This window comes from Erinaceus europaeus, chromosome 3, assembly GCF_950295315.1.
Source record: "Erinaceus europaeus chromosome 3, mEriEur2.1, whole genome shotgun sequence".
NCBI lineage: Eukaryota > Metazoa > Chordata > Mammalia > Eulipotyphla > Erinaceidae > Erinaceus > Erinaceus europaeus.
This window is the reverse complement of record NC_080164.1, coordinates 117,821,041-117,835,896: the sequence shown is the minus strand read 5'-3', so window position 1 is coordinate 117,835,896 and position 14,856 is coordinate 117,821,041. Positions and strand designations below refer to the sequence as shown.

The 14,856-nt window shown below is 42.7% G+C and overlaps 1 protein-coding gene across 2 annotated transcripts in view; it reads left to right on the top strand.

Moving 5' to 3' along the window:
- ABCG2 (ATP binding cassette subfamily G member 2 (Junior blood group)) overlaps nucleotides 1-14,856 on the top strand; it is a 71,739-nt gene that overhangs the window by 41,647 nt on the left and 15,236 nt on the right. The gene's annotated exons all lie outside the window — the stretch shown is intronic.

The window sequence follows — 14,856 nt, the reverse complement described above, 5'->3', positions numbered from 1 at the left end:
TTTTCAGTATACAAGTCTTTCACTTCTTTGGTTAGGTTTATTCCCAGATATTTTATTATTTTTGTTGCTATAGTAAAAGCAATTGATTTCTGGATTTCAATTTCTTCTAGCTTAGTGTTTGCATAGAGGAATGCCACTGACTTTTGAATGTTAATTTTGTAGCCTGACACCTTACTGTATTACCTGATGATTTCCAAAAGCTTCTTGCTAGATTCCTTAGGTTTTTCTATGTATACTGTCATGTCATCTGCAAATAGGGAGAGTTTGACTTCTTCTCTTCCAATCTGTATGCCTTTAATTCCTTGCTCTTGCCTATTTGCTATGGCAAGAACTTCCAACACTATGTTGAATAGTAATGGTGATAGTGGGCAGCCCTGTCTAGTACCTGATCTGAGTGGAAATGCTTCCAGTTTTTCACCATTGGGTATGATGTTGGCTGTAGGTTTGCTATATATAGACTCCACTATCTTCAGGAATTTTCCATCTATTCCCATTTTTTGTAGTGTTTTGATCATAAAGGGATGTTGTATTTTGTCAAAGGCTTTCTCTGCATCTATAGATATGACCATGTGGTTTTTGGTCTTGCTTTTGCTGATGTGGTGGATCACATTGATTGATTTATGTATATTAAACCATCCTTGCATGCCTGGGATAAACCCCACTTGGTCATGATGAACAACAGTCTTTTTAATATACTGCTGTAGCTGGTTGGCTAGAATTTTGTTCAGTATTTTTGCATCTATATTCATCAGAGATATTGGTCTGTAGTTTTCTTTTTTGGTTGTGTCCCTGTTTGCTTTTCATATCAGAGTGATGTTAGCTTCATAGAGGCTGGCAGGGAGTATTCCAGTGTCTTCAATCTTCTGGAGGACTTTTAAAAGTAGAGGTATTAGTTTTTTTTTTTTTTTTATGGTATTTGTAGAATTCATTTGTAAAACCATCTGGTCCAGGACTTTTATTTTTGAGAAGATTTTGGATAACTGTTTCAATTTCATTAGCTGTGATGGGCCTGTTCATGTTACCTACTTCCTCTTTACTTAGTTTTGGAAGTTGGTAGGTATCTAGGAAATTGTCCATTTCTTCCAGGTTCTCTAGCTTGGTGGCATATAGTTGTTCATAGAAGCCTCGCATGATATGTTGAATTTCTGCAGTGTCTGTTGTGATATCTCCTCTTTCATTTACTATCCGATTTATTTGGGTCTTTTCCCTTTTTTGTTTTGTGAGTCTGGCTTAAGGTTTGTCGATTTTGTTCACTCTTTCGAAGAACCAACATTTACTTTCGTTGATCTTTTGTATGGTTTTCTTAATTTCAGTGTTATTGATTTCTGCCCAGTGTTAGTGATTTCTGTCTTTCTGGTTGCTTTAGGGTTCCTTTGTTCTTCTTCTTCTAGGTCTTTAAGATGTTCAGTCAGGCTGTTTATTTGTGCTTTTTCTTGTTTCCTAATGTGTGCTTGTATGGCTATGAACTTCCCTTTCAGCACTGCCTTAGCTGTGTCCCAAATATTTTGATAGCTTGTGCCTTCCTTTTCATTGAACTCTCGAAGCATTTTGATTTCTTCCTTGATTTCCTCTTTGACCCAGTAGTTGTTAAGAAGTGTACTGTTGAGCTTCCACATTTTGGGACTCTTACTAATCTTTTGTTGATTGTTAAGTGTTAGTTTAATTCCACTGTGGTCTGAGAAGATTCTTGGGATGATTTCAATGCTCTTGATTTTGCTGATGCTGTCTTTGTGGCCTAACATATGGTCTATCCTTGAGAATGACCCATGTGGATTTGAGTAAAATGTGTATTCCAGTTTCTTGGGATGAATGACTCTGAAAATGTCCAATAGTTCTAGTTTATTTATCTCATCATTTAGCTCCCTTATGTTTTATTGATTTTCTGCCTGGATGATCTGTCAAGTTGAGAGAGTGGGGTGTTGAAGTCCCCTACTATGACTGTGTTGCTATTAATATACTGCTGTAGCTCTTTCAGTACATGTTTGATGTATTTAGATGGTTTCTCATTGGTTTCATAGATGTTAATAATTGTTAAGTCCTCTTGATTGACTGATTCTCTGAGCATTAAGTAGTGTCCATTCCTATCTTTTTAGATTTTATTTATTTTAAAGTCTATCGTGTCAGATATGAGAATAGCTGTTCCTCCCCTTATTTTGTGGGCCAATGGCTTGTATGATAGTTTTCCATCCTTTCACATTAAGTCTGTGTTTGTCTTGTTGAGTTAGGTGGGTTTCCTGTAGACAACATATTGTTGGGTTGTGTTTTTTGATCCATCTTCCTACTCTGTGTCTTTTAATAGGTGAATTCAGGCCATTGACATTTATTAATATCAAAGATTGAAGATATCTTAACGCCATTCTTGTAGAGTTTTAGAGTGTTCTGGTATATGTCCTATTTATGATGGTCTGACTGTTTATAGAAGACCTTTCAGAGCTTCTTTCAGGGCAGGCTTGGTGATAGTTGATTCCTTCAACTGTTGCTTGTATGATAAGGTTTTGATGCCTCCATCTAGTCTGATTGACAGTCTATCAGGATATAGTATTCTTGGTTGAAAGTCTTTCTCACTGAGCACTCAATATATATCTTCCCATTCTCTTCTGGCCTGTAGTGTTTGTGTTGAGAAGTCTGCTGCTAATCTTATGGGTTTTCCTCTGTAGGTGACTCTTTGTTTTTCTCTTGCAGCCTTCAGGATCCTTTCTTTATCCTTATTCCTTTCTATTATAAATATGATGTGTCTTGGTGTCTTTAATTCTGGCTTAATTCTTTTTGAGACCCTCTGGGCTTCTTGAATCTTTATGTCTTTGATGTTGTCTAGACTAGTGAAGTTTTCAGCTATTAATGGCCTGAAGAATGCTTTCTTTCTTTCCCTCTCTTTCTTCCTCTGGTAAGCCAATAATGTGTATATTGTTTCTTTTGAAGTCATCCCATAGGTCTCTGTTGTTGTTTTTAGCATCTCTTAATCTGTTTTTGAGATCTCTTACTTCTTTTTTAGTTGTCTCTAATTCGTCCTCGATCTTGCTAATTCTGTCTTCAGCCTCATTGATTCTATTCTCTCTGCCCTCTACTGTTTTCTGGAGTTCATCTATTTTGTTTCCCTGTTCTGATACTGTTTTAGCTTGTTCAGCTAGTTGTGTTCTTCGCTCAGCTATTTCAGCTTTCAGCTCTCTAATAACCTTGAGATAGTTAGTGTTTTCTTCCAGAGTCTCATTTGTTTTTCCTGTATTTCTGATTCCAATTCTTTCAAACTCTTTACTCACTCCTGTGATTATTTCCTTAGCTAATGTTTGGATGTTGAACTCATTATTTTGTGCTTTACCCTCTGGGGGGCTTTTAGCTAGACTGTTGTCCTGGTTAGTTTCTCCAATATTTCTTCTTGTTGGTTTACCCATTTTATATATTATGTTATGAGTTCCCTCCCTTAGTACTTTTCAAATTACTGATCACTATTTCCTGGATTGACTTGTGTCTAAGTAAGGTAATTAAAGGGTTCACAGTGGTGGAAGTTAACAGTTGTTTCAATAGTATTTTAATCCCTGAGTTGGAGCTCAGTGATTTAAAAGCCTCTTTTTGTTTTTTTTCTTCTCTGTAGGCTATGGGAGCCTGAGGGCTTCTAACTTAACCAAGAGATAAGGTAGAGATAGTCCGGTGGTTATGCAAAGAGACTTTCACAGACCCACAGCTATGCCACTGAGGTATAGGTCTTCTCCTGAATTTCCTGGTTAGATCTCTGTCCCCGGGTGTCCCTCCCTGCTGCTGCTCCAGATTTTGGGGGCAATAGCAGTGGAGACTCAGAGTTGCACTTGGTGAGTCTCCGGGGAGTCCTCTCCTCCCTTCAGCTGTCCCTTTGTTAGTGGGACAGACTGGAGGTGGAGTCTCAGCTGATAGACCGTCGGACTGTTACCAGCCACTTAGTCTCTCCTTAGGCTCCTCTCTGTCACCAGCCATGTGTTTGCACTCACTGGTTCTTCTTCTAGCGTTTGCCCTTCTTCCGTAGCCAGTCAACAGCATCAGGTTGAGCCTGATGTAAAGTTTCGAGACCTCCTTTGAATCTGGAGAGGTGGCAGTTGTTTACTATGTGGGTCATAGTCTGTCTGTAGCCACAGGGGCAGTTCGGGTCGTCTCTGATTCCCCAGCGATGGAACATAGCGGCGCACCGGCCATGGCCTGTTCGATAGCGATTGAGGAGGACCCAATCATAACGTGCTAGGTCAAAGCCGGGTTGACGCTTGCAGGGGTCTGTGATGAGGTGTTTGTTCTTTACCTCAGCTGACTGCCAACTCTGTTTCCAAGAGTCTGGAACAGAGAAGTTCAGTGTAGGCGTAGGGGACCAGATTGGGTGACGAGACGTCAAGCGTTGGACAGGGTGGGCAAAGATATCCGCGTATATTGGCAGGTCCGGTCGAGCGTAGACGTGGGAAATGAACTTAGATGATGTGGCATCCCGATGAATATCTGGCGGGGCGATGTTGCTAAGAACTGACAGCCATGGAAGCGGGGTGGAACGGATGGTTCCAGAAATTATCCTCATGGAGGAATATAATTTGGAATCGACCAAGTGGACATGGGGGCTACGGAACCATACTGGGGCACAGTATTCTGCAGTGGAATAGCATAATGCCAGAGATGATGATCGTAGTGTGGAAGCGCTCGCGCCCCATGAGGAGCTGGCCAGTCTTGCAATGATGTTATTCCTCGTGCCCACCTTTGCTGCAGTTTTTATGAGATGTTCGTGAAATGACAGAGTGCGATCAAGAGTAATGCCAAGATAGACTGGCTGGGCTTCATGCCGGATTCTCGTATCGCCAAGCTGCACATTAAGCTCATGCGAGGCTGAGGCATGGTGTAGATGGAAAACAGATGATACCGTTTTTGCAGTGCTAGGAATTAGTCACCATTTTTTACAGTAATCAGATATCAGAGACATGTCTTTCGTGAGTGTTTCCTCGAGAATGTCGAACTTGGATACCTGAGTTGCACAGCAGATGTCATCGGCGTAGATGAACTTCCTTGAAGAAGTTTCTGGGAGGTCATTGATGTAAATATTAAATAGTGTAGGAGCCAGAACAGAGCCCTGGGGGAGGCCACTTGAGACAAGTCTCCATCTGCTAGACTTGTCACCCAGATGCACCCGGAATCTTCTGTTTTGGAGAAGAAACGATATAGTGTTGACCACCCATGGAGGCAGGCATCTTGAGATCTTGACTAGGAGACCACGGTGCCAGACCGTGTCATAGGCTGCTATGAGATCAACAAAGACAACACCCGTCTTTAAATTCTTCTGGAATCCATTTTCAATGTAAGTTGAGAGGGCCAGGGCTTGTTCGCAGGTAGATCTTCCTGGGCGGAAACCAGCTTGGGCGGGTGATAGGAATTTCTCTGTAAGATGAGAAATATGTGACAGAAGCAGCCTCTCAAGGAGTTTGTAACACACGGAGAGGAGAGAAATTGGTCTATAGCTGGCGGCCAGTGTTGGGTCTTTCTTTGGTTTCAAAACCGCTATAATCTTCGCACGACACCAAACTTTGGGCATAGACTCAGATTCCAAGATGTGGGACAGGAATGAAGCGAGCCACTTCTTTGCCGCGGGGCCCAGGTTAAGAATGAGTTCTGGGGTGATGTTATCATAGCCAGCAGCCGTTCCCGGTTTAACCCTCTTCAAAGCGTCTTCCAGTTCAGACAGTGTAAATGGAGAGAGTTTTGGAGATGGACAAGATAACCGGAAGTGGGATGACCACTCATGGGAAATTTCTCTTTTCCAGACTGGGTCGATCTTAGCACGTCCAACTTGAGTTAGGTGACTGGCCACTGAGTTTGGAGATACAGGAGGATGGGAGACGGTGATTTGGTGGGTTCCTGTAGTCATTCTAGTCATTCTAGTCCTGTCTTGTTTCAGTCCCAGGTGGTCTCCTTTGGTATTCCTAGCTGATCTGGGAGAGGAGAGGAGAGGAGAGAAACAGATCTGCTACTGTTTGTAGTCCTGCCTCTGGAAGTCCCCCATTTTTACTTATTTTTTTAACTGTCATAAACACTGATCACAATCACCTTGTGAGCTATGGGGAAACACGTGTGACAAGGACAGATAATGCGTTTAGAGAATTTCTTGCTCCCACATATTTGGAGACAGACCAGACCCACAGACTCCACAGTTTCACAATAGTGTTTCCTCCTAATGTGCTGTGTTAGGCTTAGTTTGCCTTTGCCTTTTCTTTTCCTTCCTTTATGCAAAAAACAAAACTGACAACAACAACAACACAGATACACCTTCTAAAACAGTATGACAAGCTGATGGCTGGATTAATTGTTTTGTTGATAAATCTGAAGACTGACTTAAAATACTTTTAGAACCTTGAGGTCATAGGGAAACACCCTGTCATAATATTGATAGTTAAAGTAGGGTGTCAAGTTTGAGAACAAAAAAGCACATAATGTTCAGTCCACGAAGTCTGAATGTCCTTTTTTTTTTTTTTTTTTCTCTTTAGCTACCAGGGTTATCTCTGGGGCTTGGTGCTGGCACTATGATTCCACTGTTCCTGGTGGCCATCCCCCCCCCACTTTCTATTTTATTTGCTAGGATAGAGAAGAGTTGATAGGGAGAAAGAGAAATAGTTTGCCTACAACACTGCTTCGCTGCTCATGAAGCTTCCCCTTTGCAGGTGAGGAGCAGGGCTTCAGCCTAGGTCCTTATACATGGCAATATGTGTGTTTAACTTGGTACTGGGGCCATGCTTATAGTACGCAGCCAGGCACACGTCCTATCTAGTGATATATTTTCCAGCCAGTCTATTAGAAGTTAAGTGTGGGCCCAGCAAGTCAGCTCACTTGGATAGTGTGCTGTTTTGCCATATGCACAACCTAGGTTGGAGCCCAGCTCCTACTGTACTGAAGGAAGCTTCTGTGCTGTGATCTCTCACTATCTGTTTTTTTTTTTGCTTCTATCTCCCTCTTAAAAAAATAGATGAAATGATTTATGAAAGTAGACAATTACATGTTTGTACACATGCATGCTGATATAGTTAAGTGTTGTTAAAATTTTCGGAGGCTCTTGCTGGGTGGGTAGCTTCACGGTGGTGAACAGAGACGCGGAGACAACGGCTGGGCAGGGAAGCTGTATTTCTTTATTTAGGAACAACGATTCACAAACTAAGACAAACTAATCACCAAACAGAACTCGGCTGTCTCTTTGCGGCTGCGCAGGCACACTCTCTCTTACTCTGTAACTCTGAAACTCTCGAACTCAGGAACTCAGTCACTCTGTCACTCTGGAACTCTCGGACTCAGCAACTCAGGAACTCTCAGACTCAGGAACCCTCTCTCTGGGTTCCTCTGGGGCGGGGCCAAGCGGGCCCACGAAATTAGCAGGCCTGATCCAATTCTCTTGGCGGGGGGAGGGCTGGGACAAACCAATGTAAAGCATACGACAATTCCCCCTTTTCTTTTTAACTAAATGACTATAGTATCAAGGGTGTGGGGTGAACAGAAACCTATATCGTACAGGCATTTTTTTTTTAAAAAGAAACTGGCACAAACTAAACTTTATCAGCTTAAAAAAAAACATTTTTTGCCTGGAGGGGGGGGGCGTACTTGCCTCGACGGGCAATTGTATGGGGGCGGGGAACGGCCTAGGGTCCCACAGGCAGCTGGCTGCAACTTACTTACTATGAAACAAAACTTGTTATTAGCATATCTACTGTAGGATCCAACGTTTCTAATAGAGAAGGAATTTGAGACTTTTACATATCAACAACGTCTTTTAACCTTTTGTTACACCCATTCAAGATGGAGACACACCCTAGGTGTGGGCCGGAGAGGAAACCTCAGGCATGAGAATAATTAGCATAGCCATTGTGCGATCTACCATTTCTAATAGAGAAGGTAGTGTTTTACATATCAACAAGTCTATTTAACCTTTTGTTTAGACTAACTTAGTTAAAATATATTGATTGTTAACTAATTTTTACCTTAGACTTTAAGTGTAAGTTAATTTTATCTTTATGAGAATTACATTGAAAACCTTTTTCATTTAACTTTGACTAGTAAGAATTTAGCCTTAAAGCTACTGTTTACCAAAATTTAAACATACACATAAACATGGTCATTAATACACAAGGAGAGAAACCTTTGTTACGAAGACATGTCATTTTAAACACGAATTTAAATCTGTACTGTCTTAGTTGTTGGGGGGGGGGTTCTTAGTTCTGTTGGGGGGGTACTGTCTTAGTTGTTGGGGGGAAGCCATCCGGAGGTGGCTTCCCGCGCAGCTTCACTTTTAGGAATTGCAGGTTGCGATCTCTGCACAAATCTCTGCGTACTCCAGCTTGTCTGCCTTCAGACCAGACCGGCGGCTGGAGATCTCGTGTGCCCAGTTTCGGCAGGGAGCCCAGGGGTCCGGGAGGCCCGGGATGGTTCCAGAATTCATAGAAAGAGGGCAGGCAGGCCATCTTTGTAGAAGGCATGAGCCTAGGTGCCCAGGGGTGGCGGCCATGATAGGCCGCCGTGGCCCTGCCCCATGGCCCTGCCATGTCTGCTGCCCTGCTCGCAGTGGCCGAGCAGCGTGGAGGGATCACATGTCCAGTGCCCTGCTCCACGCGGTGGAGAGCCGGCTCCTGTGGGCTGGACTCGGGCTCTTGCATGGGGGCATCGGGCTCTAGCGTGCTGGCATCGGGCTCTTGCATGGTGGCATCGGGCTCCTGCGGGCTGGCGTCAGCCTCCTGCGGGGCTGCAGGGCTGCGGGCGCGGTGCGCGGGGTTGTCTGGGCACAGCCGGCTGGCTGGCTGTTTAACCAGGTGGAAACAGCAGCTCCGCGCCTCGCCTCCCGCCCGCTGGCTCTTCTCGCTGGCTGTTCTGAGTTCGCCCGAGCGAGTGGAAACCACAGAGTGGTCCAGAGATAAATGTTCCAGAAACAGCAAAACAGTCTCGTGAAGAAAGAGCAGAGGCCTTTGGAGATCTCTTCACAAACAGAAGAGAAGGCCATAGTGCATAGGAAGCCAAATTGTCTTTACTTATCTGAGAGATGCGCAGGTCAGGTCCACGTGGGCGCCATTTGTTGTTAAAATTCTCGGGCTCTGGCTGGCCGGGCTGGCTTCACGGGCAGGTAACAGAGACGCGGAGACAACGGCTGGGCAGGGAAGCTGTATTTCTTTATTCAGGAACAACGATTCATAAACTAACACAAACTAATCACCAAACAGAACTCTGCTGCCTCTTTGCGGCGGCGCAAGCACTCTCTCTTTTTCTCTCGAACTCAGGAAACCTCTCCCTTACTCTGGAACTCTGAACTCTGGTACTCGGGAGCCCTCTGAAACTCTTACACTGTGGAACTCTCTCTTACTCTGTAACTCTGAAACTCTCGAACTCAGGAACTCAGTCACTCTGTCACTCTGGAACTCTCGGACTCAGAAACTCAGGAACTCTCGGACTCAGGAACCCTCTCTCTGGGTTCCTCTGGGGCGGGGCCAAGCGGGCCCACGAAATTAGCAGGCCTGATCCAATTCTCTTGGCGGGGGGAGGGCTAGGACAAACCAATGTAAAGCATACGACAGTTAAGCTTTGGTTTGGAAGCTTGATTTGTTGAGAAATATGATGAGAATATGCCTAAATAAGGAGTTGGCCAGTAACATAGTGGGTTAAGCACACGTGGTGCAAAGTGCAAGGATAGGTTAGGATCCTGGTTCAAGCCCCCGGCTCCCCACCTGCAGTGGAGTTGCTTCACAGGCAGTGAAGCAGCTCTACAGCCATCTCTCTTCCTTTCTCTCTTCCCCTTCTCTTTCAATTTCTCTATCCAATAACAAATAAATAAATACTATGTGCCTAAATATTAGATCTTCCTCCACTCTTTTATTAATAAAGACTTCTCACCTTACTTCCAGAAGACTTTCTTTCCTTTTATTTTTCTTTTCTTTTTCCTTCCTTCCTCCCTTCCTTCTTTCCTTCCTTCCTTCCTTTCTCTCTCTCTTTCTTTTTTCCATTTTCCCAGATAGAGGGTAAGAGACAGAATGTTTTTTGTTTGTTTGTTTGTTTTGTTTTTAGTTTCATTAGTAATGGTGGTGAATCACTCCCCCACTGCTTGTGGAATTTCCCTTTGCAAGTGCTCCCTCCATGTGATGACCAGGGACTTGAACCCAGGGCCTTGTACATGGTTAAATGTGAGTTCTAGCAGGTGACTTAACTCCCAGCACCCCTAGTAAGAGGGGATTTAAGGGCAGCAAATGATCTTATTTCCACTTGGTAGGTACTCCTCACAAACATTTGCTTCTTTGTTTTCTCCATGGACCCCAGGCCTTGCATTAATTTCATTCAGACAGAGGGAGAGATGCCACAGCACCAGAGCTTCTTCCAGTGCTGCAGCAACTCACACATAGCACAAGGGTCCCAGCCTTGGCCATGTGTGTGTGTTCAATATTTTCTTTTTTTTTTTTTTTTTTTCTTTTGTGTTCAATATTTTCACATCTATATGCATCAGAGATATTGATCTGTAGTTTCCTTTTGGGGTTGTGTCCCTGTCTGCTTTTGGTATCAGAGTGATGTTGGCTTCATAGAAGCTGGAAGGGAGTATTCCAGTGTCTTCAGTCCTATGGAAGACTTTTAAAAGTAGAGGTATTAGTTCTTCTTTGATGGTTTTTGTAGAATTCATTAATTTGTAAAACCATCTGGTCCAGGATTTTTATTTTTGGGAAGATTTTGGATAACTGTTTCAATTTCATTAGCTGTGATGGGCCTGTTCATGTTACCTACTTCCTCTTTACTTAGTTTTGGAAGTTGGTAGGTATGTAGGAAATCGTCCATTTCTTCCAGGTTCTCTAGCTTGGTGGCATATAGTTGTTCATAGAAGCCTTGCATGATATTTGAATTTCTGCAGTGTCTGTTGTGATAGCTCCTCTTTCATTTATGATCGGATTTATTTTTAGGTTTCTCCCCTTTTTGTTTTGTGAGCCTGGCTGAAGGTTTGTCGATTTTGTTCACTCTTTCAAAGAACCAACATTTACTTTCATTGATCTTTTGTATGGTTTTCTTAATTTCAGTGTTATTGATTTCTGCCCAGTGTTAGTGATTTCTGTCTTTCTGGTTGCTTTAGGGTTCCTTTGTTCTTCTTCTTCTAGGTCTTTAAGATGTTCAGTCAGGCTGTTTATTTGTGCTTTTTCTTGTTTCCTAATGTGTGCTTGTATGGCTATGAACTTCCCTCTCAGCACTGCCTTAGCTGTGTCCCAAATATTTTGATAGCTTGTGTCTTCCTTTTCATTGAACTCTCGAAACATTTTGATTTCTTCCTTTATTTCCTCTGACCCAGTAGTTGTTAAGGAGTGTACTGTTGAGCTTCCACATTTTGGGACTCTTACTAATCTTTTGTTGATTGTTAAGTGTTAGTTTAATTCCACTGTGGTCTGAGAAGATTCTTGGGATGATTTCAGTGTTCTTAAATTTGCTGATGCTGTCTTTGTGTCTTTGTGACCCAACATATGGTCTATCCTTGAGAATGACCCATGTGGACTTGAGTAAAATGTGTATTCCAGTTTCTTGGGATGAATGGCTCTGAAAATGCCCAATAGTTCTAGTTTATCTATCTCCTCATTTTTTATTTTTCTGCCTGGATGATCTGTCAAGTTGAGAGAGTGCAGTGTTGAAGTCCCCTCTGGGCTTCTTGAATCTTTATGTCTTTGATGTTGTCTAGACTAGTGAAGTTTTCAGCTATTTTTTTTTTCTACCCTTAAGACTTTCCCTGCCTGCAGGTTATTATTATTTTTTTTCCTTTTTTTTTTTTTAATTTAAGAAAGGATTAATTAATAAAACCATAGGGTAGGAGGGGTACAACTCCACACAATTCCCACCACCCAATCTCCATATCCCACCCCCTCCCCAGTAGCTTTCCCATTCTCTATCCCTCTGGGAGCATGAACCCAGGGTCATTGAGGGTTGCAGAAGGTAGAAGGTCTGGCTTCTGTAATTGCTTCCCCGCTGAACATGGGCGTTGACTGGTCGGTCCATACTCCCAGTCTGCCTCTCTCTTTCCCTAGTAGGGTGGGTCTCTGGGGAAACGGAGCTCCAGGACACATTGGTGGGGTCTTCAGTCCAGGGAAGCCTGGCCGGCATCCTGATGACACCTGGAACCTGGTGACTGAAAAGAGAGTTAACATACAAAGCCAAACAAATTGTTGAGCAATCATGGACCCAAAGCTTGGAATAGTGGAGAGGAAGTGTTAGGGAGGTACTCACTGCAAACTCTAGTGTACTTCTGCTTTCTTACTTTGGTGCCATACTCCAAACTCAGTCAATTTCTGCTTTGCATTTCTACTTCTTCTTTTTTTTTTTTTTTACATGCATAACATTCCCCAGATTCCCATTTAACAATACAACCCCCACTATTTCATTCATCATTTTTCATGGACCTGTATTATCCCCACCCACCCACCCACCCCAGAGTCTTTTACTTTGGTGTAATACTCCAATTCCATTTCAGGTTTGACTTGTGTTTTCTTTTCTAATCTTGTTTTTCAACTTCGGCCTGAGAGTGAGATCATCCCGTATTCATCCTTCTGTTTCTGACTTATTTCACTCAACATGATTTTTTCAAGGTCCATCCAAGATCCGCTGAAAACGGTGAAGTCACCATTTTTTACAGCTGAGTAGTATTCCATTGTGTATATATACCACAACTTGCTCAGCCACTCATCTGTTGCTGGACACCTGGGTTGCTTCCAGGTTTTGGCTATTACAAATTGTGCTGCCAAGAACATATGTGTACACAGATCTTTTTGGATCGATGTGTTGGGTTCCTTAGGATATATCCCCAGGAGGGGAATTGTAGGGTCATAGGGTAGGTCCATTTCTAGCCTTCTGAGAGTTCTCCAGACTGTTCTCCACAGAGGTTGGACCAATTGACATTCCCACCAGCAGTGCAGGAGGGTTCCTTTGACCCCACACCCTCTCCAGCATTTGCTGCTGTTACCTTTTCTGATGTGTGACATTCTCACAGGAGTGAAGTGATATCTCATTGTTGTCTTGATTTGCATTTCTCTGACAATCAGAGACTTGGAGCATTTTTTCATGTGTTTCTCAGCCTTTTGGATCTCTTCTGTGGTGAATATTCTGTCCAAGTCCTCCCCCCATTTTTGGATGGGGTTATTTGTTGTCTTGTTGTTGAGTCTGGCAAGCTCTTTATATATGTTGGTTATTAAACTCTTATCTGATGTATGGCATGTAAAGATCTTCTCCCATTCTGTGAGGGGTCTCTTGATTTGGGTAGTGGTTTCTTTTGCTGTGAAGAAGCTTTTTAATTTGATGTAGTCCCATAGGTTTATACTTGCCTTAGTCTTCCTTGTAATTGGATTCATTTCATTGAAAATGTCTTTAAAATTTATGTGGTAAAAAGTTCTTCCAATATTTTCCTCTAAGTATCTGATAGTTTCTGGTCTAACATCCAAGTCCTTGATCCACTTGGAATTTACTTTTGTATTTGGTGAAATACAGTGATTCAGTTTCATTCTTCTGCATGTTTCAACTCATTGTTTCCAACACCATTTGTTGAAGAGACTCTGCTTCCCCCATATAATAGTCTGGGCCCCTTTGTCAAAGATTAGATGTCCATACGTGTGGGGCCTTCCTTACCATTCTGTTATTTCCATTCTTCTCCGGGTGCTCTGAAAGTGTTGCTTTTATTTATTTGCATGAATGCTAGGGAGATTTGGTTTTCACTTGAATCCCTTGAAATATGAAATGACATGAGTTGGCCAGCACAAAGGTCAAGAGTTTAGGTCAAAAACTCTTGAGTTGCTTGTTTAAATGTTTTTCTTGTTTTGCCATCGCTTAACCAGATGCACCTCCTTTAACCTGACCTCTTCTTTTCACCCTTCATTTTTGATAGAGGGTAAGATACAGAGAGAAACTAAGAGCATGCTACATCACTGCTGTAATGCTCATGGTGCTTCCCCCACTGCAGGTGGGAGCCAGGGCCTTGAACGTTGGTCCTTGCTTATGGTAATGTGTGCTCTCTACCTGGTGAGCCATCACCCAGCTCTATGGGCAGTTATTTTACTGCTCAAGCTGCTTCTCTGGGAATGTGCATATTGCTCTGCTATTCAGTCTGCATTTCCAGGCCCAGATCCCTGCTCTGGACCCTGAACTGGCCAAGCCTAATGAAGGACTCAGGTGTGAGTCTTTCTCATCATTTTCTTACTGAGGGAAGGCTTACTTTATTGAAGTAAGCTTGGCTTACAGTAATATAAATGCTTTAGGTTCATTTTCTCACCTCTTCAGAATGTGTTACTACACTTTACCCACCACCAGAATGTCAGTATTCCTCCACCAAACCACACTGGACTCCCCCCACCCTCAAAACTCACTCTGTTTCTCTTCAGTTTTCCCTAACCCCTAACCACCTCAATTCTGCAGTCTGAGTCCAGAAGCTTGTCTTCATTTGATTTAGCTGTTTGTTTCTTTAAACCCTCTTTGAGTAAAATCCTTCAATGTATTTCTCTGTAAGAGTCATCTTAGTGTCCCTTGTAGGCTGGTTTTATGGTAGTGGATTCCTTTAGCTGTTATTTGTCTAAAAAGCTTCTCATTTCTCCTTTAATCTGATAAACGGATTGAATAGATCTTGGGTAGAGGTCTTTTCCATTCAAAATTTTGAATATATCCTTCCTTGTCTTTAGATTTTCTCTCTTTCTTTCTTTCTCTCTTCCTTCCTTTCTTTCTTTCTTTCTTTCTTTCTTTCTTTCTTTCTTTCTTTCTTTCTTTCTCCTCTAGGGCTTTCACTGGGGTTCTGTGACAGCACTATGAACCCCCCGCTCCTGGAGGCTATTTTTCCCATTTTGTTGCCCTTGTTGTGGATGTTACTGTTATTGTTGTTATAGCTATTTTTGTTGG